The sequence below is a fragment of the Acipenser ruthenus genome, chromosome 7, assembly GCF_902713425.1.
Source record: "Acipenser ruthenus chromosome 7, fAciRut3.2 maternal haplotype, whole genome shotgun sequence".
NCBI lineage: Eukaryota > Metazoa > Chordata > Actinopteri > Acipenseriformes > Acipenseridae > Acipenser > Acipenser ruthenus.
The window spans coordinates 64,247,858-64,273,405 of record NC_081195.1 but is presented as its reverse complement, the minus strand read 5'-3'; the positions used below and the strand labels follow the sequence as shown (position 1 = coordinate 64,273,405).

General features: G+C 37.9%; 1 protein-coding gene across 14 annotated transcripts in view; it reads right to left on the bottom strand.

Annotated features, from left to right (window-relative positions):
• The window catches only part of LOC117971779 (liprin-alpha-2), a 178,168-nt gene that overhangs the window by 58,305 nt on the left and 94,315 nt on the right, over nucleotides 1–25,548 (bottom strand). The window contains exon 1 of one of the 14 annotated variants that reach the window (XM_059027579.1): nucleotides 5,532–5,601. The exons of the other annotated variants lie outside the window; for them this stretch is intronic. The gene's annotated coding sequence lies outside the window, so the exon portion shown is untranslated. Of the gene's footprint in view, nucleotides 1–5,531; nucleotides 5,602–25,548 lie in introns of those variants that run through there. 14 annotated transcript variants of the gene reach the window in all.

The window sequence follows — 25,548 nt, the reverse complement described above, 5'->3', positions numbered from 1 at the left end:
AGCCATTCAATTTTCCCTTCTGCAGTGGTACCTGACTCCCCTGTTAAACAGAACATTAACAAAAGGTGCATTTTCACCCAGGTTATTTTAATACAGAGTTATAAATCTTGGAAACGCAGTGCCCTTTTGAGGTAGCTCTTAAAAGTATTCACTGTCATTTATTTCATAGGGGAATTGGGTAGACAAGCAAGCAGATGTGCTATAACATGGAAGGCCACAAAGGGATAATTTCATTGTAAAAGTTTTATTTTTAAAAACTAACTGTATAAGCATTTCTGACAGGGACACGTTATTGCAGCTAATAAAGACAGTTTGGTGCTCGGTCTTGGAAGCTCTAGCTCAGTAGCACCCTGCATAATCCCATTTATGATGTCATTGTGCAGGAACTTCAGTCATACACTGTCACCCATAAACATAAACAACCGCAGGCACAAGCTGCGCAATGCAGGATTAACTTGATCTGGAAATGCATTTATCACAGGAGAATACTATTTTAAATAACCGCAATTTATAGTTAGCAGTGTTTTTTGAAGCCCACTTGATTATTGTAATTACTGGTACATTTTTTTTACTTTTTAAAACTGCTTTAGGAGAGGAAGTTTATTCTCATTTTTGAAATCATCATTTAATCCAAGATAAGTGTTAAAAATACACACACACACACACACACATACATACATACATACATACATATATACATACCCACTACCGGTCAAAAGTTTTAGAACACCCCCATTTTTCCAGTTTTTATTGAAATTTACATAGTTTAATGTCTCAATGTACTCTGAAATTAAAGCATAGAACAAATAAACAATTGGAGATAAAAAAGAAATCATGGAATCGTTTTGTTTAACAAAATTTAATCTAAATTTTTGACTCATCAAAGTAACCACCTTTTGCAGATATAACAGCCGAACACACTCGTGGCATTCTTTCTACAATGGAAATCAAATATTGCTCGGAAAGTTCTTCCCAACACTGTTGCAGAAGTTCCCACAAATGTGTTGCACTTGTAGGTTGCTTTGCTTTCACCCTTCTGTCCAGTTCATCCCAAACCAGCTCGATGGGGTTTAAGTCTGGAGACTGTGCTGGCCATGCCATGATTTGAAGCCTACCATCTTGTTCTTTTCTTCCAAGGTAGTTCTGACATAGCCTGGAGGTATGTTTTGGGTCATTATCTTGCTGTAGGATGAACCCCTGACCAACTAGGTGTATACCAGAGGGTATTGCATGGCACCGCAAAATGCTGTGGTAGCAGTTTTGGTTCAGGGTGCCACTCACTCTGTGCAAGTCGCCGACTCTGGATCCAGCAAAAGAGCCCCAGACCATCACGCTTCCTCCTCCATGTTTGACAGTTGGTGTCACACACTGAGGAACCATCCTTTCACCTACTCGACGGCGTACAAAAACCCTGCGTGATGAACCGAAGATTTCAAATTTTGATTAATCGGTCCATAAGACCTTCTTCCAGTCTTCATCAGTCCACTGGCGGTGCTTCATGGCCTAGGCAAGCCTCTTTTTCTTATTTTGCCATCTTAGCAATGGCTTTCTTACTGCCACTTGACCTGTCAAACCTGCAGCTCGAAGTCTTCTCTTCACAGTTGAAACTGAGACTTGCTTACTTCGACCAGTGTTAAGCTGTGCTTGAAGCTGTTGTCCTGTGAGCTGCCTATCACGCAAGCTGTTGACTCTAAGAAACTTGTCTTCTGATTCTGTTGTGGCTTTGGGTCTGCCAGACCTCTTCCTGTCAGAGTTTCCTCCAGTTTCCAAGTGCCTTTTGATGGTGTAGGAAACTGTACTCACTGACACCTTGGCTTTCTTTGCAATTTCTCTAAAGTAAAGACCTACACTTTTAAGGGTTATAATGGTCTGTCTGTCTTCCTTTGTTAATTGCCTTTTTCTCGCCATTATGAGAGCAATATACTACTTCCTGCAGTACAATACTGTCCAAATAATGCTTAAGAGGGTGTAGTAACACAGTCTGTTCCAACACTGCTTTTATACAGACAGAGGGTTTGTAAGTAATCAACAAAAGTTGGGACACCTGTAGGAATTGTTAGCATCAACTTTCAAGGCTTAATTTACTTCCATTGCTGCAGAACAGCTGTAAGTTGTTAACCCATTACTTGTTCCCTGAAAAAGGCCTTTTTGTATAACTCTGAAATGTACATTATTTTTCAGTTTTTGGTAACCTAAACTTTTTTTTTTAACCTCTGGCAGTTTACCGCTTACCTTTGTACCATTTCAGGTTATTCACTGGACTTGAACTGCTTAAATTTCAATAAAAACTGGAAAAATGGGGGTGTTCTAAAACTTTTGACCGGTAGTGTATATAGATAGATAGATATATAGATATATATATACACACACATACACACACTCTTTTTTGTTTCTAACTGCCCTCAAAGCAGGGATGGGCAACTCTGTTCATTGCTGAACAGGTCTTTGTTCCAACCACATTTTATTGTTAAATTGAACCAACTGAACAGTCATCCATGTCACAAAACAGTTATCTGGCCCATTAAACCTGGTAAACCTGGTATAGAATATTTTTCCAGGACCAATCTAGTATATCCCTGCCCATGTCTGTGTTAATATTGATAGAAAATGCAGAAAACCTTCTGCAACTGTATGCACCCAAGCTTGCTATGGTTTTATTTTCCTAGCATGATAAATCACAAATAACTCCAACACAAAAATACATTACTATTACTTTTTGTTCTTTGTTAAGAATAAAATATAGCTCACTCCAGTCATAAAACTAATCTGCATGTCTGCAATAGCAGCTCACATCTACTCAGCATGTAAAAGGTTGGCACGGACTCTCACAAAGCAATGCATATGTGTGGTAAGGTCAGCCGACAACCAGCGCACTCCTCTAATGACATACATTAGCAGCTTTGAGACAAATATAAATGGGGTCTGCCAGCAGTAATTGGTATATAGCAGACTAAACATTACTGCTTGTTAAACTGAAAATATAAAATAAAATTAAAATATCAAAATTGTATCTGGGACTTGGTTGAAAAGGGAAAAATGAGGCTAGCGTGCATGCCTTTTAAATCTGCATTTGTGGTAGACTCGGAGCACAGAAAAGTACAACATCAGTACGGTAATCAAAGACAAAAGCAGGTCATCAGTCAAGGCTTCCTTTATTTTTAACTCCTCTCTATCCATGTAAATATCAGGGCATTGCTTCAAAACTACTGTCTGCCTGCCAGCCATCTATATCTATCTAATCTATATATAGTACTTTTTAAAACAATTACTGTACTACTACTATTCTCCTTCCAAGTCCTAAGTATGATGACAAAAGTTACCTTGATTGTTTAAAAAGACGGGTCATCTGAGGATTTTCCTTTTTTGTATTGCTTGCTTTTTAAAAGTGTGAACATTTTAGCAACTGGTATTAAAAGCAAATAACTGACACGGCAGACTACTTCATTACCCATATTCTTTCAGTGACATGGGGGTTAGGATTTCATATGATAGGATATGGAATTCCTCTATACAGTATTTCACTCAAGCCTGGGGTATGTCCTTTACCAAAAGGAAAACAAAACAAAACAAAACAAAAAAAAAAAAGAAAATTAGTACGAGAACAAGATTCTTGTTTTATCATTTTCTATAGAATGCATGAAAACAGTTAATCTCCAGAGGAGGTAAGGAAATGAAAACCAATATGTTTAACTCTTCTGGCAGTCACTGAATTAAACTACTTGCCAGTTCATAATGATTGCAATTGAAATGACTTCAGTGTGTTCAGCTACTGGAACTGCATACAAGCAGACAGACAGCACAGAGACAGACGATTGTGCTACATGCCAAAGAGAACACTACACTGCCTATACTGTACCTACACTAGAGTCTCATGAGAGACAAGCACACACAAACACCCAAAATACAGTAACATTTGAAAAAATAAAGAAAACCAAAACAAATCAATAAGGATCACTGTTTAAATTCTGAAATGTTACATGGTAAGCATGGTGCTTTCATATTTTTCTTTAACAAGGTAAAATGCTGTTTCATAAACCTTGATTCAAAAACATATTTCAGAAAATATAAAGTCTGCATCTCAAATATGTTAGAATATATGAGCTATTGAAAAAGCAGCCGTGACAGAGGATTCACAAACATTTTTCAATCAATTAGCCTCTGAACACACACCTCTGAATTGTCTATGTGGTAAATAGTGGCGTTTCTCTGGAAAAACGCGAGATCACCTTTGGCAATGCATCCAGCTAAGCAAATAGCCTCAGCCAAACATACTGTATAAGGTCCCATTGCAGGGATGCTTTAATACAATAAATCAGTGTCCATGTAGAACACTCAGCATGCAAATAAAACCAACACAAAAAAAGCATCTGTATCACATACCAAGGAGTTGGGTAAGAATTATGATTCAGTATGCTAGAAAATTGATATTTTATTACAACCTGGTTATAAACAAGATCTGAGAGGTGGTCTGCTTGGTGGGATTCTAAACCTCACAGGTTCTCTCAAAGCTTGCCTAGACATGAGTTATTTGACAAACAATTACGCTTGACTCTCAATTCACACACAAATTTTCCAGTCAACTTTTACTTTTTTTTTTTTTACTCAAGATTGTTCATGAGGAGAAAGAGAATCTTGTATGCATCCTATTGTATCCAGCTCATACATTGTTGGAGGACAGAGTATGGCTTGGATACAGTATGGTGTTCAAAAGAAATCTGAGCAGGAACACCGTGACGCTACTATTTTTGAATATATATATATATATATAGGGCAGCAGTGTGGAGTAGTGGTTAGGGCTCTGGACTCTTGACTGGAGGGTTGTGGGTTCAATCCCCAGTGGGGGACACTGCTGTTGTACCCTTGAGCAAGGTACTTTACCTCGATTGCTCCAGTAAAAACCCAACTGTATAAATGGGTAATTGTATGTAAAAATAATGTGATATCTGTATAAATGTGAAATAATGTATAATGTGATATCTTGTAACAATTGTAAGTCGCTCTGGATAAGGGTGTCTGCTAAGAAATAAATAATAATAATAATATATCTATTAATATATATATATATATATATATATATATATATATATATATATATATATATATATATATATATATATATTATTGTTGTTACTTTCATTAGCCTGCATATATGCAGAAAGTAGTTTAAACCTACTCTCATAAAGTTTTCCATTCATTGCTTTGCAATGTTGCTCTTGAGGGGTCAATAGTAACGGTCAATAGTTATGTTTCTCCCTTTAGTCAGCTAAAGGGCGAATCCTCTCCACTGGCAGACAGTCAGCTCGCTACCCTGAGCTGTGGAAATCCCAACCACGGTTTAAAAATGCACAGTGATCCAAGAGCTACCTTCCTTCCTTTCCGTAGTCACTATCGGGTTGTGATGAAAATAAAGCAGTCCTGTTGACTGGTCCTTTATGAAATCTTAGGACACACATACAGTACTAGCAGGAGAGCTTCCAGCAACAAATCTAAAAATTGTATCTCGTCAGCCTGTGAAAAGAACAGTGACTCACATGCTATATATAGGAACCATTCTTCCTTCAGCACAGGCTCCAGGAAATTGGCCATGACGCTGGTTCATGTCTATAAAAAAAAAACAGCTTTTAAAAGCAAAAGTACTACTTTAAGGCACTGGTATAGGATGTAGCCGTGCAAATAGCTGCCTGTATTATTATTATTATTATTATTATTATTACTATTATTATTATTATTTATTAGCAGATGCCCTAAGAAATCAATATGTAGATAACTCACATAAAGTAATAGCTGCATAAAAATCCCCTGCTTGGGGCTTTTATATCAGAAGAGATCTCCCAGGAGGTGGAGAATCACCCTGACAGTGTTCTGAAGTCTAACTCCAATGCAGAATGCAGTTTCCAGTGTGTGATTGTGCATTACATTTAAAACTGGAACACAACTATAGAAGCCAAGCTTCAAAAGACCAAAATGAAGTTATTTTGTGCACTAATGAGGCATGACCAGGGCTGCATCAAATGCACTTCCAAAGGTCCTAAACCGATAACCCACACAACTTTACTATAGCCACTGAGAAAGATTATGTGCAAAATTGGCAGACTTTAGGGCATAAGGAGAGATTTACGAATACCTCTGCCTCGCAAGCCATAAAAAGGCTATGCTGCAAATATTACTGCAGGCAAAAATAAAACATGGAATAGAAAATTACAGGGGCACAATTTACTACCTTTCATCCTTCCTAATAAGTAATTCACGTGTACTAACATGAGCAATGTCAGGGCAGGGTAAAATATAGCTGTATCTTTTAGCACCAGTCATTTTGGGCTGGACATTTTTATTTTCACAGTAGCGAGTAGTATTCCAGTCTCCTGCCATGTAACAAAAGCAAAATTCCTGGGAAATATGATGCCTTCTGATTTTGCATTCAGGGAAATGTCTTGTGAAAATAAAGGGGCTCATAGTATTACTAGGAAGCTGAGGGAAAGGGAAGAGAGATCCATTACATAGTCCCATTAACAAACGTCAGGCCAAGATGCATTGTCAGCCCCGTGATGGTAAAAATCTTGCTAGAATTTCACAATTTCGACACTCTGAACGGAAATAAATAAAACTGTAAAATGGGGCAAGGTCACGTCTTTGCCAAGATAAGGATGTATTATTGGCTCAGTAGGTAAGACAGTTGACTTGTCATAAGAGTCCTGTTTCTGCATAAGTGGAGACACTGCCAAAATTTGGATACGACTAAACTAAAAAGTTAAAAAAATAAATAAATAAAAAATAAACAATAACTGACAGCTAAGTAGCAAGCAATCTTTATTTTAAGATACTTGAAATCGTTGAATGAGCACACACACACTGATGAGCAGCAGGGACGTATGACTGTCTCCTCAGTCACCAGCCACCATCTCCACTAACCCAGACACAACACTCCTATTTACTTTCTGCTCTGCCCTTAAGAGTGAATTCATGCCACCAACTCACCCTGCTGCTACTTACTAACCTCCCACATACCTCTCATAAGTAACCGAAAGCAACTCAATTTGACAGGGGTTGCTTCCAGTTCACTATTACTGCATCACAAGCATTGGTCATAGTTGCCAAATCATACTAGCAAATAATTTCTCCTACCGACTCACTATAATTTTTGTGAATACCATATGTTTCCTAAAATTAACACATTCATATGATGAGGCAAACTAATGTCGGGAACTTGAAACTAATGGTGTGGAGTAATGAAGATTATTCTGTATAGTATCTGAAAATATTAGTATTGCCTTAATCCAACTCGAAGCTATTGAAAAAGGAAATTATATTTTCTTCCCTTGAAGAGTTTTTGATAGACTGGCTAAGACTTGATACTGTTGTCACTTCAGAAAAGCATCCACCACTGAATCTGATATTTTTTATTCCCCACTTGCTGCCAAAGATATGTTATGAAGTCAGCTAATACCCCAGGATTTCAGATGCCTCTATCTCTCTATTTCACAGTTGCGTGGCTACTCATGAAAGTCAATGCAGTAGTGCAGCAACTCGTAATACTGTAGCATAACCCATCCATTCAACATCTCATTTCCAATCGTCTGCTGCATGCATCTAACAGTGTGATCCACTGCAATTACAGATTCTGTCCAGTCCTCTGTCGGTGAGATAAGGTTGAAAGCTCAAAAACCACAGATGCAAATGAGCATTGTAGTTTAGTTGCGCAGGGTTCTCGGTTCGCGCCCAGCCCACCATGTTACAAAGCCCATTTTAACAGTTGGTTCCCAGTGCTAGGTAGGCTACACTACAATGCTGCACCGTGGAGGTTACACTGGAAGCCAGGGTATTCATGGGTAGTTACACAATTATAATATATACTAGATATTGACGTGATACAGGCACCTGAGAGTAGGAGTCAGATTAAAATGATGCCAAATTAGGATTAGCTATATTGTTTAATTTCTTATTTAACTATATATTACCACTGTAAAAAATAATCTAGAGAGATGCAAGATACAATCTGATTTATACCCCACACAAGAGCAGTGTGACAAGACAACCACTTTAAGATATTCTGTATTCTACATAGGGCTTCTGTTTTTTGGTTTTTATTAATTGTATTTTTCGTTGCTTATTTTTAGATATTTTCGAGTTTTATGTAAATAGTTTTTTTTTCGGGGCTTTCGTTCTTGATATACCATTATGAAATTAGTGTTTTCAGTTACTTTCCACAACAAAATCCCTATGGTCATGGGCACATTCTTCTGGGTTTTTTGTGTGTAGGCATTTTTTTGCATTTCGCCATAATTCTGTTTTGAATCCTCCGTATCTTAACTGTAATACAGCTTTAAATCCTGCTACCAAGCCTCCATTCCTGATTGTAATCTTGTTTTAAATCTCGCAAGCAATGTCTCCAATAAAAATGTAGGAATGTGCTGTCACTCAGTAGTTACAAGTCAGGAAGGCGGTTAAAACTGAAAATCAAAAGCCCTAATTATACGTACCAGTAAGCACTAACAGCCAAGTGATAACATGTTTTCCCTGCTCAGTGACCTTCAAGAAAGCCTTACCCTTTTCTTATTATGCATATTTATTTATTTAGTTATTAGGTCTCTAAATTGAACAAATAGGTGTTCCTACCTGAGCAATAAACACACGCACCAAATATATCACCAAAACAGAGGCCCCAGTTAAGAGAAAACAGAGCAACGGCTCTAAACCTTATTACATGAAGCATGCACAGGGATTGAGATAATGCAAAAACACACAGAACAACACTTGACTGCACAGCGGCTTGTAACCAAATGCGTAATAGGAAAGTAATTTAGCACAGTCGATAACAAGGCTGCTTGAGCAGTCAACGGTTTGAAGGATGCAGTGATTGAACTTGGAATGTCTTTTGGGGTCGCAGACTGCATTATTAGTAAGCTACAAGGAAAGCCAATACACTGTTTAACGATGGGCACTCTTATAAAAACCCTACCTTGGATGTGGATTTTAGTTTTTCATGGGCTTTGGGTAGACTGCAATGGTACATACTGCAGCTTACCAAAAATGTGCAACACAGCTCAAATATACATACTATATCATTTAACATCCAGTAGCTGACTACCATTTACAAAGAGATCTCTCTCCAATTTCTTACCTCAACCTACCTTAATTCAACCTAAGTGAAGTCATCGCTTAGTGTGGGTCTCTGTGAGGTATGTGCTGTAAATGTGAATTGTTTACTGTGCCAAGAGGATTATCATTATAGTGAAGTGTCTTGCCTTTGGCTAAACTAAAGTACTTAGGTTGGGATAAGAAAATGGCATACATACTGCATCTATCAAACAATCCTCTAAACCGCCAAGTCACACCACCGAGCATAGTGTCTCTTGCATGACAACAAACAGAACCCTCAAGGATCACCAGATTCCAAGTAGAGTAGCCATTATTCCTGGGTAGATGTCCACTAAGCTAATGTCCAGTATAAGTTACACTAGCAGTGTTTCATTTCATAATAGAATTAAATATAATTTGTAGCAGGCATGACCCTGTACTATATTTGGTGTAGCTGTGGTCACTGCTGTGCTTGGATTCAAATGTGTTCATGTGCATAATCATTTTTAAATGGGATTTACAGTATAATATAGGAGGCCCTTTTATCCCAAAAGAAGATTCTAAAACTATCCTTCCATTTCATACCGTTATCTCATCTAGCCACTAATTTACTAATCCTTCACATCTACATTTCAATATCACACTCGACCTCTATTACACTTCGCTTCTGCAGTATGCTGCCCTTATTTTAAAAACCTTTTTGGTAACAAAGCGTTTTCATGTATCTCTTTTTTTTTCTCATCTCTGGAACTCACTATCGTTTTCTTCACGAGGCAGGGCTTGGTGACTGACTGGTAAGTTTAAATGTCAGCTGAAGATCCATCTTTTCTACTTTATTAAGTTCTGGATGATTGGACAGAAAAATATATTTTTTATTGCATTTCAGAGGATAGCACTTTCAAAGTAAATATAAAATACACAATAAAAAAACTACACACTATATATCAGCTTGAGAAAATACATTGGAAAGAAAAAACTGCAAGGATATAGACAGATTGAAACTGAAACAGATCTTAACAGCAGATTAACCACACTACAGTATACTAAACCCAGCAACCGCTGTTGTCACAGACCACAATCCCATAGTTTCCCATGGTTTTTAAAATCGGCTTTACTTATCTGGGGGTAGGTTACAAAAATGGAACACGACGACTCCCAGGGACATACATTATACTGCCTATCCTCAAATGGTGTATATCGTAATAAAAAAAAAAAGAAATAAGTGTTAGCATACGTATTGCCTTTTCTGCTAGATTACTCTGGGTTTTCTGGAATTTCACTGCACATTAACCATCTGAGCACATTCTGTGCAATATCTCCAGCTGTTTGAGCTGTGCGGTGGCAATTAACTGGAGAGCACATGGGGTGTGAGTGTACTATATCAAACTGGAGGTCCAGCCTGGGGCTGAAGGAGCAACTGAGCCCCAGTTCTGCCAAGCTGCATAAGAGAGATATTATGTGATTATACACAATTTACGCATTGAATCCACAAGCACAATTTTATTTTTTGCTGAGAAAGAAAAGGTGTGTGCCTTCACTTTTTATTTCTCAGTATGTTGTTTCTGCTAACATTGCCGCAGAACTGAATATATTACATGGAGACCAGACAGTCTCAAATGCATTAACCAGTGCTTCTGCAGGTCTGGAAATAAGACTCCAATTGCATAGGTGTTTGTGCCCTTCAGGGTTTCATCACAGGCTTTATTTTAACTTTAACAAAAGATGCATGGTGTGTACTAAAACCTGGAATGACTCAAACGCATTTGCAGCATGTGTCTTATATACAACTTCAGGAAGAAGTTATATGTAACCCAGGTCCCTGAAATAATAGCTGATGAAAGCACTAACCAAATTATACTGAGAGTGGTGTCTCGCACTTGACAAAATAAATCTATAGAATGGTTTTGGAAACTTACTTTTAAATCAGGATTTTCCAGGAGTTGCCTCTCAGCATTCAATGCCAAGGAGCAGAATATACTTTGCAGTTGTTCATTTACTTTTCCAAGCATTTTGGGAACATCGCTTTCAAAGCAAACTCAGCAGTGTCAACTTTATATTGAAAAGTTAAGTGCAGAATGTTATTGCTGATATAGTAAATCAGCTTAAGGCATTATTCTTATTATTTAGCAGACACCTTTATCCAAGGCGACTTACAGAGACTGCACAAGGGGTACGTTAAGGAATTTGAAATCATTGTATTAGTTGATCCCTTAACCCTTTCCCTCAGATGCTTTAAAAATAACAGATCCATTGCATAACATTGATTCTCACTCAGTAGGCTGATTTTTTTCTGTGCTGTCAGTAGCTGTTACTGAATCTATATTCAACTGTCAGGAGTCATCATGCTGATTTGCCACCTCCTGACACTGAGTCACTAGAAATGGGGGTGTTGTTAATGGTTTGTGTTACAAGGACACAATGAATGTGGCATTAAAAAGTTTACATTGTAATTAACATGCAGGAATATGGTTCGTGTGAAACAGGTGATGAAGCTGACTTGGTAAATGTTCATAATTAGCCCCATTTATCACAATTTATTTTAAATTGTATTACTCTGTATTGGCATGTAGGCATGATTATGATTTTATATATATTTTTTCTTAAAAGCCTTAAACAACTATGAAGTTTAGTATGCCTGCAGTTTCCATACCTTGAAGCTGGGTCTGTCTGAAACACAGTTTCTGCAGTCCCATAATTCAAATTCAGTATATTGATGAAGAACTAGTTGGATTGATCTTTACCCTCCACTAGGCATCCTATTAAACACAGTATGTGCTACTGCTGGAAGAACTGCTATTAAACAGGATTAATACCCAGGGTGACGTACAGGTATACAAAAAATACATATCAAGAATTACAGTACAATTAAGAGCAAGATACAAAATACAATGACTTCAGTCCTAATAAGAGCAAATACAAAACACAGGACGATTTGAAATCTGGGCAGTTCAAGAGCAGATCACAGTGTTGATAGTTACATCAGGGTTACATACGAGTGCAAGTGAAATACAAGATACAGTACTACAGATTGGGTTAAGTGCAGGATTAAATACAGTAAAATAGGGAGCTGATAAGTGCAAGTTAAAGTGCATTAAAGGCAGAGTGCTATATAGTCCAGAAGGGACTATATAGCACTCTGAGGAGGCGCTGGAAGGTGGTCAGAGAGGAAGGGGCAGTCCTGACATCCATAGGAAGGTCGTTCCACCACTGTGGGGTGAGGGTGGAGATGGAGCGGGCTCTGGAGGCAGGGGGGTGTAGCGGAGGTACAGCCAGTCTTCTAATGCAGGTGGAGCGGAGAGGTCGGTGGGGGTGTAGGGAGAGATGAGGGTCTGGAGGTAGCTGGGTGCAGTCTGGTCAGGGCATCGGTAGGCGAGTACAAGAGTCTTGAACCAGATGCGAGCGGTGATCGGGAGCCAGTGGAGTGAGCGGAGCAGTGGAGTAGCATGGGAGAAGCAAGGCAGAGAGAACACCAGGCGAGCAGCGGAGTTCTGGATGAGCTGGAGTGGATGGGTGGCGGACGCAGGGATGCCAGCCAGGAGGGAGTTGCGGTAGTCTAGGCAGGAGAGTACCAGGGCCTGGGCGAGGAGTTGCGTGGAGTAGTTGGTGAGGAAGGGTGGATTCTTCGTATGTTGCTCAGGAAGAATCAGCAGGTGCGTGCTAGAGTGGAGATGTACTGGGAGTAGGAGAGGCAGGGGTCCAGGGTTACTCCAAGGTTCTTGGCTGAGGAGGAGGGAGAGAGTGTGGTAGATTCCAGAGGAATAGAGATAGAAAGATAAGGAGGAGGGGGAATATGAGGAGGGGAAGAAAAGGAGGTCAGATTTAGAGAGTTTGAGTTTGAGGTGATGCGAGTGCATCCAGGAGGAGACAGCAGACAGACAGGAAGAGAACCAGGCCAGAGCAGTGCCGGAGAGTCCCAGGTCAGTGAGGGAGAATAGGAGAATAAAGTGATCGACAGTGTCAAAGGCAGCAGAGAGATCGAGGAGAATTAGGACAGAGGAGAGAGAGGCAGCATGGGCAGATTTTAGCGAGTTGGTGACAGACAGGAGAGCAGTTTCAGTGGAGTGAGCAGAGCGGAAACCAGATTGGAGAGCAGAGAGTGGTTAGACAGGAAAGCAGTGAGCTGGCGGTGTACTGCCTGCTCGAGGGTTTTAGAGAGGAAGGGTAATAGGGAGACAGGACGGTTGTTCTGGAGGGAGGTGGGTGATAGAGGCTTGTTTGAAGGCAGAGGGAAAGAGGCCAGAGAGGAGAGAGGTATTGAGAAGGGAGGAGATGAAGGTGAGTAGAGCAGGAGCAGCAGCTTGAAAGAGGTGACTGGGGAGGGGGTCCAGGACGCACGTGGTGGGTTTGTGGCCCTGGAGGAGGGAGGAGAGGTCAGAGTCTGGGAGGGGAGAGAAGGAGGAGAAGGAGGGTGAGTTAGTAGGGGAGACAGAGGGTGTTGTGGTTGCAGTGGGAGGGGGTGTTGGTGTTGCAGTGAGAGGGGGTGGGGGGGAGGGAGAGGTGTTAAAGAGTATGAGGATATCAGAGATTTTAGAGAAGAAAGAGGCAAGAGTAGATAGAGGAGGGGGGGGGGGGGGGTTGAGACAGCAACATTTATAAAACAGGGTTAGAAATTTTGAGTTTACAAAAATCAGGACTCATTTCACAAATATTGCTACAAACCAGATCATTTTTAGAACAATGTTAGAAAAATGTTAAAATGTTAAATCTCACGGCCTATGGGCTTCTTTACAAATGGACCCAGAAAATGTTATGAAGAAACCATTCTAAAAAAAGGAAGACTCACAATGTCTAGTGCCACATCGATCAATCTCCCTAATGACTCTTTGATCAATAAAATAAATACATTTTATAACAATGCACTTCAGAATTCCAAGTTTGATACTTTGTTGAGTGTTGGTATAAATACACAGCAAGTCCCTAAAATAAAATGTATGCAGTCTTTCAGAGTTCTCTATTTTCCATATCAAACTCAGTAGGGTGTGCTTTCCTAGATTTCCTTTGATACTAGTACTGTTGGTAGCCTACAGTATAATGTACATGCTAAATTTCAAAAGGTCTGAATCACTGCCAGTACCTGTCTCTATGGGAACAGCTTAAAAGAGATAACAGGAATTAAATGACACGCTGCTAGATTGGAGTAAACGCAGGTAGGTGTAAGATTCCCTTTAAAGTGTCGTAAAAGTGTGATTTATACTTCCTCTTACAAACAGCTCACATGTTTAGTATTAAGTGCTGCTTTTGTGCACCAGGCTTATCTGCAGTTGGCAGCTGGTTCTTCTTTATCCTTTGGCTGTTTTACTGGTCAGCCCTGATGCAGTAGAGATTGTATTATTATTATTAATTCCTTTGCCTAAATGAAATAAAGCATGAATCCATTCCTTGTGTTCTGCTAAGCTTTATCATATCTGATTATCCCATTAGACACTTTGTGAGGTCAAAGGCAGAGGAGGAACACTGTTTGGTTCCAGTGATCGATCCTATGAAAATTGTCTGCGGTTTCATCTCTCCTGATTAGAAGTCTGTTATCCGCTATTAAAACAATTACCATCTCCAAAAGGTTAAATTAATTCCACAAAGCATCAGCGATAATAAAGATGCAGACTCATATAATCATCTTTACGTTTAGCTGGTGAGGATAATCCAAATGAAAAAGAGTTAAGCATTCGCCTCAGGCTCCTTTCAGATTGAATCACCACGGAGTTCCCTGTGAGTGGGCTAGATTTAAGAATCCTTTCGTTGGTGCTACCAGGGAGCCCTCAAACAGCAGAGGAACCACATAAGGCTTTAAACCAATGTGATGACCGGGTGCTAGAAGGAGAAGAACATGTCTGAAATATTGCAGAACACAACAGTACTCTTATGCATTGCATGACGCTCTCTTATGCATTCACTGTTCAAATAAATACATACAGAAAGGAAGCCGATACAGTCCTTGTGGATCTATCACGTGTTGTTTACAATCTCACTTTAAAATGTGTTTATGATTATAAAAACAGAGATGTTTCTGTCATTAGGTCAACATTTTCTAGCAGTGTTTTCTGTACATTTAAAACTGATTTTTTAAATGTATTTATTGTTAAGGCTTTACTACCTAATGGATTGTAAAAAAAAAACAAATCTGAAAAAAAAAAATTGGATTGTCTGAGCCACAACCGTGGCTGTAATAATCCCATTGGTATATTACTTGTGGCACTGGTACAGTAATTTAATAGACACACTGGTGCATACGTTGCACCAGAGTATTAGTCACTCTTTAGGGCCCCCAAAACATAAAAAATTGACTTCTACAACAGTTTTTACGGTAATTTCAAAGCCAATAAGGAAAAGTAAATTGTTGTAAGACCCAAGAAATGCAATAACTGATGAGAAGCAGCTTTTGCCGAGTTGAAATGCAACATTACCATATGAAACTCAAATAAACTGGGTAGGAGGTAGACATTATTTCATTCTCACATTAATCTGCCCACTTGCCACTGCTCTGGCCGAGATTCCCTATAATTAGAGAAGCACTCTTTGGGTTTATGAAATGTGCTCTGGCTGATGAAGGTATATGATTCCCTACTCTCCGGAGCACCAAAGCCCTATCAGGAATTCATTAGCTATTATATGTCCAGACTGATTTCTTTCTGGTCTGAAGAGGCGAACAGAACAAACCAAGACAGTCTTATTTGAATTTCGAAGCACAAATAGCTATTTAGAGACACATAAAATAACCATGCTGACAGGCCCTTCTGAACACAACTATTTCAAATATGCCACAGTTTGCTATAGCTATCCAGAGTATCTGGACACAAGGCTTATCTTTGAAAGGTCGCTTCCAATGAAAGATGCAATTGAAGATAGGTACTTGTGCAGACAATGTAGTATTGCTCATTTCTTTTTCTTATTTTAATAGTTGCCCTCTATTACAGAACATGCTGAATTTATAATATGAATTTGATAGGGCAGCGCAACAGAAGCCGTTTCATCATCTTTGTGAGAACACTAACAGTCTTGAAATGGAGCTGATGAATGTTCAAAAGGCTTGTTTTCTGATCTCTTGGGCATACAAGCAGGATGTGCCCTTGGGGTTCACAGTGCGCTCTCAAGGAAAGGAACAGGACTAAATCCTCCTGCTGTTCATGTTCTCACACTCAAACCTATTTCTACTGACAGTGCGACTCAAATGGAAACACGCAGATCGGTTCCTCTTGCTGCTTTGCTTTGCTAACGGTGCTCTTTTAGAAGTAACCTTTGCTTCTTAAAGAGACTGTATTCCTTTTCCCAGATGGCTCTAGCACAAATTGAAGTGGAGGACTAATTGAAAATGTAAAGACTTCTTATGAAAAGAGATGCAGCTGATTTAATTAAAATGATGCTGCTAAATGGATGGGATGATTTTTGTTTTTACCCCTTGTGCCGGATGGCACCTCAGAGAATCTCCAGCACTTGATATGTAGTGAAGCACTGAGAGTCTTAATGGCAGACGTGGACCATCCTCCGATAGTTAAATCAGATATCATTCTTGAATGTTTCATGTCCCATGCATTCACTTACCATTAGAGCAGTGGGGCCGTTGATAAGACATTGCTATTAGACAAAAAGGCATACGGTTATCGGTCTACCCTTTCATCAGCAAAAAGTCTTGTGTTCGCCAGTAGTTTGATAGTGAGTTATGTAATGTAACATACATTACATTAACATTGAATGACCCAGTAGGAATGTTTAGTGAACCCATAAGCCCCGTGATTTTAAATTAACTGGTATGCTGCTGATGGACGTCCATCTGCAGTCACCCACAAGTGCCCTCGTAAACATAGAACAGGAAACTGTTTTATCAGTTAGGTACATCATCCTGTTTCTATGAAACTCCTGTACAGTAATTTCATGCAAGACCCGAACTGATGGAACTATGATGAGTTTTAGTCTGTGCATATACTTCATACTACACACAAACACATCCCATTCAGAGATGTTGAATAGCCATCTAAGAATTGAATGACGTCAGAAAACAAATCGGTTTAGGAAAGGTAATAGCTTTTCACTCACAGCACTTCGATCCGGCACATGGAAAATCAACTCTACAGTCGGTCTAACTTTGATCCTGTGATGTTATCATAATCACTACTATTACACTCTTGACAGCTCATAGGCCGTACCATTTTCCACTGAAATTATTGACATATCATCAAGGTAAATTTAAATTAGAAAAGGGTACCAGCGGCTGACTTGAAACATTTCTCAGAGAGTGTTTATTATAAGCAGGACTCCTGATTTTTGGTTTTAACTGATAAAAAAAACGATGAAACACCTCTGATACAAAAAAATGAAATTGTTGTATATCCAATAAACACTGGAAGAACACAGGAAATGGTTACTCAATTCACGTTGAGTTGACCCCTTTCCCCTTGAAAAAAATAATAAATAACCTATCGAAAAAAAAAAAACAAAACACTTGCCTAGTGCAGTTGGGCAATGTCCCTTCTTGGCTTCACATCGATTTATTCAGAATACTTTAAACCAAAATTTAAAACAAAATTATAACTTGTGGTGAAATGTAAAAAAATGCCTAAACACACAAAAATCCCAGAAGAATATGCCCGTGACCATAAGGTTTTTGTTGTGGAAGACAGCAAAGGAAAGAAGGTTCTAGTGTGCAAGTACTGTCAAGCTACTATACATATGGCGACAGAAAGAAAACGCTGAAAACAATAATTTCATACAATATATAAAAAGCAAAAGCAGAAGCCCTATTATAAGCCATGGTTTCAACACTGATTGAATTATTTCACAGTTTTTCTTCTGCTCTACAATACATTGTTCGCAGAGCTACAGCAGGACGTTCCCCACAAAGCAGATTATTGGAGAGCTTCTCAGATTCAATTACTCTGACCAACAGTCTTCAAAACCACAGACCTGCAGAGTGCTTGCTTATTAATCATCACATTCTTTATAAAATGTCGAATTCAAGCTCTACAGTACTGGACACCCATCAGTTTTTGGAATTCCAATACTTTTGGAACAGATATTGATTTTAATATCTGAAGGCATGACATTATTAAGAGGCTATATTGTGAACTTTCAGTCTGAACAACTCTGTACTAAACCTGATAATACAATCATTTAATCGTAACAATAGCATCTCTCGACTGTCACTGGCATATGTGTAAACTATAAAGATTGTAAAGAAATGTAGGCATTAGAAAGTGTATCTTTGCTCCTACAATTAATAATGAAAGTGTGGTTTAGTGACGTTAATGTACCTGTATCTAATGGACTAGACGTTAACTCAGCTGGGTTATAACCATCTAGCATTTATTAAGACCCTTTGAGAGGTCTGTTTTATTTGTTTTGGCTATTTAAAGGTCTGCATGTTTAGGTTTAAAAAAGAAAAAGCTATATACAAATACACAACAGAATGAAACATGCAAAGCACAAGCAAATTTACAAAGGATCTTAATTAAAGAATACTTCAGCATGGCTGCAGTCTTCCTTAAAAGTATGGCACATTATGCTAAATGTAAACTATGGTATGTTTTTTTTTCTTATCTGGAAGGTTATTTCCATGCAAGAAAATGTGCAGAGCAGAAACATGGAACTTAAAGTGCTCTAGACTTTTTGGTGCATGGAATTTCATGCAGACTCATGTTTGCTCTCATAATCCAAATAGATTGTTGGCTCACAGTTGTGATGTGATGATACGATGTGAGAGATGAGGTGATGGGGATATTCGTGATCGTGATGAGATGTCCAATCTGCTGTAGATAACTCAATGTGAACTGGAGAGAAAGCTGCTCAGTATTTGGCTACAGTACTGGGCGTGACTACCAACTCTGCTAGTGTGAACCTGATGTAGACAAAGTTAACCTGCTTGCTATGATTAAGTAGATGCTTGATTAAAATATGGATCTGACTTAATCCGCCCCAAATATACAAAACAATAGAACAAAATCTAAAGCTTCATTTATAGAAAGCATCTTAAGTCATGGCATACACTTTTTATTTTTTTAGAAGTTCACACACATACTCACATAGTGTGGTCCATCTGTGCTGCTATTCTGTTGGTTCTGCACTGGAGAAATAACCATTGGTACCGCAGCAATGACAATAACAGCGACCCTAAGAAGCGCACATTCAAAATCATAATCATATTTGAAAGAGTATTTACGTAGTTGTGTTAGATGTTTACATTCACATATTCTACATCATATACAGAGTAGTAGTACATGCAGAGAAATTAATTAAAGGCAACCGCAGGACAAATAATAAATACATGTTTTGTTATGGTTTTACATTTAAATGGTTTAAAAAACAAACAAATTAAGACATTCAAGAGGTCTCCAGAAGGATGACATTGATTAAAAAGAAATACGCATCCCAAAACGGACATTGGTTTGACCCACGGTCTGCACTATTATCAGTGATGTGTATGCAACAGAAGCCGCTGGTAGATTACAAAAACGATTAATTAAAACTTAGGCTAGGTAGTTGTTATCTTAGTATGTTTTTATTTTCCATTAATTAAATTATATTCATTAAAAAAGGCAAGAGAGAGAACCAGATTGTTATTTTTTATTGTTTTGGTTTAATATAATAGCAGGCTAATGTTCCTATTGAAGTAGGATACAATTTTTTTTTTTCATTAAAAAGTTGTCATTGTTCTTTGTTGAAATTAATGTTGAGCTTTCATATTTTGTTGTGTACTACTCATTTAATCAAACCAAGTAGTGTAAGAAGTTGCTTGTATCGTTCATGACGTTTTTCAAATCAAGTAAGCTTATTTGTGTATAAAAAAACAACAACAGAGTTGCAGCCAGTGTCATCTTACTTAAAGGCACTCAAGCTGAAATTGTAAAGTAATTTAAAAGTAGGCTACAAACGTGGCAGCGGACTGTCTCTTTAGCACGCACGCAAGAACTTACTTGATACAACTGTTGAGAATTTAAACAGAAAGCATTTTATGAGATTTTTAACTAGAGTTTGTACAGTACCAAGAGCTGCCAATGCTCTTTTAAATATGTGTTTATTTTCATGATTGTGGACAGTCGATTGAACATTCACAGTGCTGTACGACTGCTGTCTGCTGCTGGCCCTTTGTGTGACATGTGGTCCAGCTGCCAACATCCACACTGCACTTCAGAATGAACCGTCTTTAGCTTGTGTCTGAGTGTACCTACACAAACAGTTTTTTCTGTGCTTTATGATTAAATATCTAGTTGCCAGTGTTGCTCTTTACTTCCTTTCTATTGTTTAAACTATAATAATCTGCTTGGCGCCACCAGTTGGGAAATGGTGAGACAGTACTATAAAATGAAGAACTTTCACTCAAACTTAATTTTTAATCAACTAGAAAAAAAGATGTAGTGTAATTGCTCTAACTGAAAGACATGACACTACATAAATAAACAATGCGGCGAGTAATTTCTTTGGCCTCTGTATTATTTGTGTGCGGCAGATGTTTATTCTGAAACTTGTGGTGGCTATTAGTGATCGGTTCATTAGTCTCCAGTCCTTTCAAAAATCCAGCCTGCCTGACAGACTGCCAACAAAGAAATGTATTGCTGTGATAATGGTCTTCTTGTGTAGATTCCTGTAGCAACTGTACCTGGGGGTATTGCAAGTATTGGTACCCAATTCAAAGTAAATCATAATTTGTTTAGATAACACAATGTTTAAAGGAATTAAAGTAAACTGATATAAATGCACTTTTTGCATCAAAGAGTGTATTAAGTACTACCAATGGTAAAACTCCTTATAAAAAGACCAGCTTGCCAAGTCTGTTGTGACATTTCTGAGAAATTCACCAGAACAAATGCATGTTTCCTGATTTGACAAAAGGCACATTTGAAATTGTTCAGATAAGTGAACCTCTCAGTAGGCACTGTATTGGGTCTGGACCCAGGAATACATTGCTCTAGAATCTGAATGGCACTATGCACCAGACGGCTTCCAGGACATGCATGGAAAGGTTTACTAACAGGATGGAAATGTCAAAATTGTCTTCAAAAGGTGAATCTGTCTAACTGTTTAAAAGCAAGGAGATGTAAGAACCAATGCAAGGTCTTTCACATGCTAATCTTGCACATTTCACCTTGTGTAAAAAGGAAGCTCTCAGCAAGGGTCAGGAAAGAAAGTAATTAAAATGACTCTAATTAAACCCGCACGACAAGCAGAGTTTTGTGTTTCACTGTGTTACTGTTCATTTAATATTCAGATTATTCCCATTTAAACCAAGTACAATTTTTGGATATAGTTAAATCTTGGCTAAAAAGGAGCTTAATCCACAAGAGATACACATCAAAAACAGGTTTTGAACAGCACATTCCAATATCATCTCTGCTGCTCCCCATATCATGTGTGAATTTGAATTCTCGGATACATTGTCTTCACTTTAAAAAGAACAAGCAGCCCTCTCTACCATGTTGTTCTGTACATTTTTACTAGACAGTGGTAAGCTAGATAGAGATAACACACTGTAACATGCATTACGACAGTAAGCTAGACAGAGATAACACACTGTAACATGCATTATGACAGTAAGCTAGACAGAGATAACACACTGTATCATGCATTACGACAGGAAGCTAGACAGATAACACACTGTATCATGCATTACGACAGTAAGCTAGACAGAGATAACACACAATCATGCATTACGACAGTAAGCTAGACAGAGATAACACACTATCATGCATTACGACAGTAAGCTAGACAGAGATAACACACAATCATGCATTACGACAGTAAGCTAGACAGAGATAACACACCATCATGCATTACGACAGTAAGCTAGACAGAGATAACACACTATCATGCATTACGACAGTAAGCTAGACAGAGATAACACACCATCATGCATTATGACAGTTGCCTCCACTGTGTTGCAAGTACTACAGTGTTTATTGTTCTGGACTTCCCCATGTACAATGTTTAATCTCTCAAGCTTTTTTCCTGTACATACCTGTTTGGATTTCAGTTTCTATATGTTTCTTCTCTTCTACTTTGCTTTGATAATCTATAAAACAGCTTAGGGGCCACTCCTGTGTTAATTAGGAAGCATGATATGCTAATGATGCTGCTGAACTCATTCAAAGCTTCTATTTATAACAGTTAAAGGTCCAATTTCAAAGTACAATTTAAACATGATGACAAGATGTTTTAGTGCTATAGTTGTTTTGTTTAACTATAAATAAAGGAATCTTTTACGTTAAATAACTCATGATCTGTCCATCTATATTCAGAGAACCGCTCCAGTCATTATGAATTCTGATTTATATTTTCATGTCAATGCCAGCTGTAATTTTCCAAAATTCATGTAATGGAGGGGGATGGAAGTCACTGAAAGACATGTCACACGGATATTTTCAACAGAGTTTTATAAAATATCAACCTTAAATACATACACAAATATTTGTATGGAGATGCAGAGTTTAATGACAGTAAATCTACTCTGCAGTTGTTCCTAATTGCAGCAACTGTTTTTGACATGGAAGGACAGCATAACAGATGAAATGCAATGGCAATGTGATATCATTTCCCTAAACTGTCAACCCTAATGTAAATATGCAATTTTTTTTATTACTATAACAATATATAGTAATACTATAACAATATATAGTTTAATTGGTTAACTTGCATTTTACAAGTTAACCAATTAAAATGTTACAATTTAGTTTAAACACACTTACATGAAAGTTGCAAGTGTATTTTTGAGGTGTTTGTGTTTGCAAATGAACTAGGAATAAAAATGTGTATTTTTACGTGAAATAACACTAGTAACTAATTTAAATGTGGCCCCAATGAGAAACTCAATATGATGTTACTAAATCTAATAACCAAATGCTTTTGTTGTGCATCAAATAAAAATAAAAAAAACATTCCTTGCTTCTTCCTGTCCTTGAGAAATTACAATCTGTGTATTGGTTACTATGGAGATCCCAATCTCATTGATATCATTAACTGTCCTTATAGTAAAATGGCCTCTTGCCCTCCTCTCCTCACATTTCCCCATGAGTATTTGCCCTATGCCACTCTGTCCACATTCCGAGCACTGTTTGCAATCAATAAAGCCCAGGAACATCAAAGACTCATAAGTGAGACCCTGGATCTTATGAGAACAGTGTACCTGGCAGGAAAGAAGTTTGTGTTTTTCAAAACATGTCTGTCTTTCCTAAGCTATATTTGGGAGATAGAGCACATGGTTATCATAAATGAGTGACCACAATGCCAATGTCACAAATTATGGCTGTTTGAGGCTGTTTAAGCAATCTGTTTTGAATTTAGTTTGAATTAATTCTAAATAATAATATAGTTTTAATTTAATTTTTCCAATCTCTCCTTACATATTTTCTAGAATAAAGTGCCCTATATTGTTATAATGGAATAATTGTCATTACATTCAAGTTTATTTATGCCATGACTGAGGCAATAAGAAAACATACTATAATTATTATTACTCAAGGAATAACAGAACAAAGAAAAAAGTTTCCCCCAAACATACAAACCCTTTACATCAAGTAATGATTTAACTGTAACCAAGGCTGCTGTTTGTTTCCATGGAAACCCATATTTCTAGCAATCCATTTCTATAAAAATAACTAGATACATTTTTTTTTAATAATGAAATGCTGTATTTTGAGACTGCAGTCCTCATCTTTTGAAATTTTGAATAAATAAATAAATAAATAAATAAATACATTCCACAGCACCATCCTAATTAAACTGATCTGATTCTTTGCCCTGCCAAATAAAAGAATGGCTAACTACCCATTTGAGCCTCCAATGTGAATTGCACGATATGCACAGGAAATTGCCCCAGGTTTAATCCATAATACAACCCCAAAGAATCAACTTCCAGACCCATAAGCAAGTGCACAAAAGACAAGCAGAGAGAGAGAGACAGAGACAGAGACAGAGACAGAGACAGGAAATGTAAAATAAAGTTTAGACATTTTATTAACCTTTTGGAATGGTATTCCATCCAGTACAGCCTTTGCCTAAAGCCTGAAGCCTCTCACTTCTCCATTAGAAGTCACTGGAGGAAGCGATGATGGAAATGATTATTGACATTGATTCTACCCCACAAAATCAAATAGAATAATGATTGTTAAATGCTAAATATATATTGTTATACTTTTAAACTATTGACAGATTAATTTAAACTTGTGACTGACTAATTGATTTCCCCTAATACATGACAGCATATTGTAGCAGTCAAAAGGGAGGGATTTCATGTACTGTATTTGTTTGTACCCTCTCCATCTTGCTCATGCAACAGGTGAATGCAGAATGAAAGAGGACTGTTGCTCCTATGTACTGTATACTGTGAAATCAAATGCTGTATCAATAAGATGATAATTAAAACAATCATATCACTAAGCAAATGTTATTTTACCTTCTCTAGGAATACATTCACCAAAACAACCAATATAACATGTTTATTGGCTACCATTAAAGTACAGTATACAAAGTTCAGAAGTTAGACATCCCGTTGTCATCCTGACTTCATCTTTGAGGTGCGCATCACTAATGCCACCCGGTTTCTACCACCTTCAGAGAAATGTATGCTTTTCTTGATAGCTTGACGTGTAATACTGTTGTTGTACAAAACTGTCACACATATGCAATATATCTACTGTTAACCCCTTAATGGTACATTCTAATTATATATGGGGTATTTAGCTACTGTATTTCTTTGATGCTATAAAGTTGCTGCTGTAACGTCTTGTGTTGTTGGGTGGTGGAAGAGACTTTGATAATTATTTTTGTTAACATAAAAAGCCTATGACAATGCATGCAAAACACGTGTCCCTATAGGGGCATAAAACCAATTCAAATTAATAATTTAGCAAATGTGCCATGTTAGGGTTAAACGTTCTATGCATCATATTTTTCTTTTTTTGAATTTATTTAGCAATTATTTAATTTGATTGGTTTTCTGTACCTTGGCTGTTAATGTCAGCAAAGGACAAATCAGTGGATATCTTCAGTGTTACCCTGTTTCTATGAGAGCAGTGATGCATTACTGTGCTGTAAAAGGCACCACACTGCTTCTATTGCTAAGTCCTTCCTCCTTCCACTCTGCACAGACAACATGATTGTTTCGCTTTAGTTTACTGCTGTTCCTCCACAGGTTTTCAATTGAACACACTTGAACAAATCAAAGAAAGAAAAAAAAAAAATCAATACAATTGCATTCCCCAGCTTTCAGACCATAAAGATTGTACTTGGACTGAAAGGCTGAGGAGAAACGATATACTGCCGAGTGACAGCTTGTAACTAACTGAGGTTCGCTATTGTATTGTTTCAGTAAACGCAACAAAAATTCACAAAATCTACAATACCCAATCTGCCAATATACTCTACCCTTTGCTGGTTTGTGGGGAAATGGTTACCCATTTCATAGTAAATATCTTAATATCTCAGAATAGATGATTGACAACCTCTCAAATATATGCAAATCATTTTAATAAGCAATACATCTTACAAATGCAG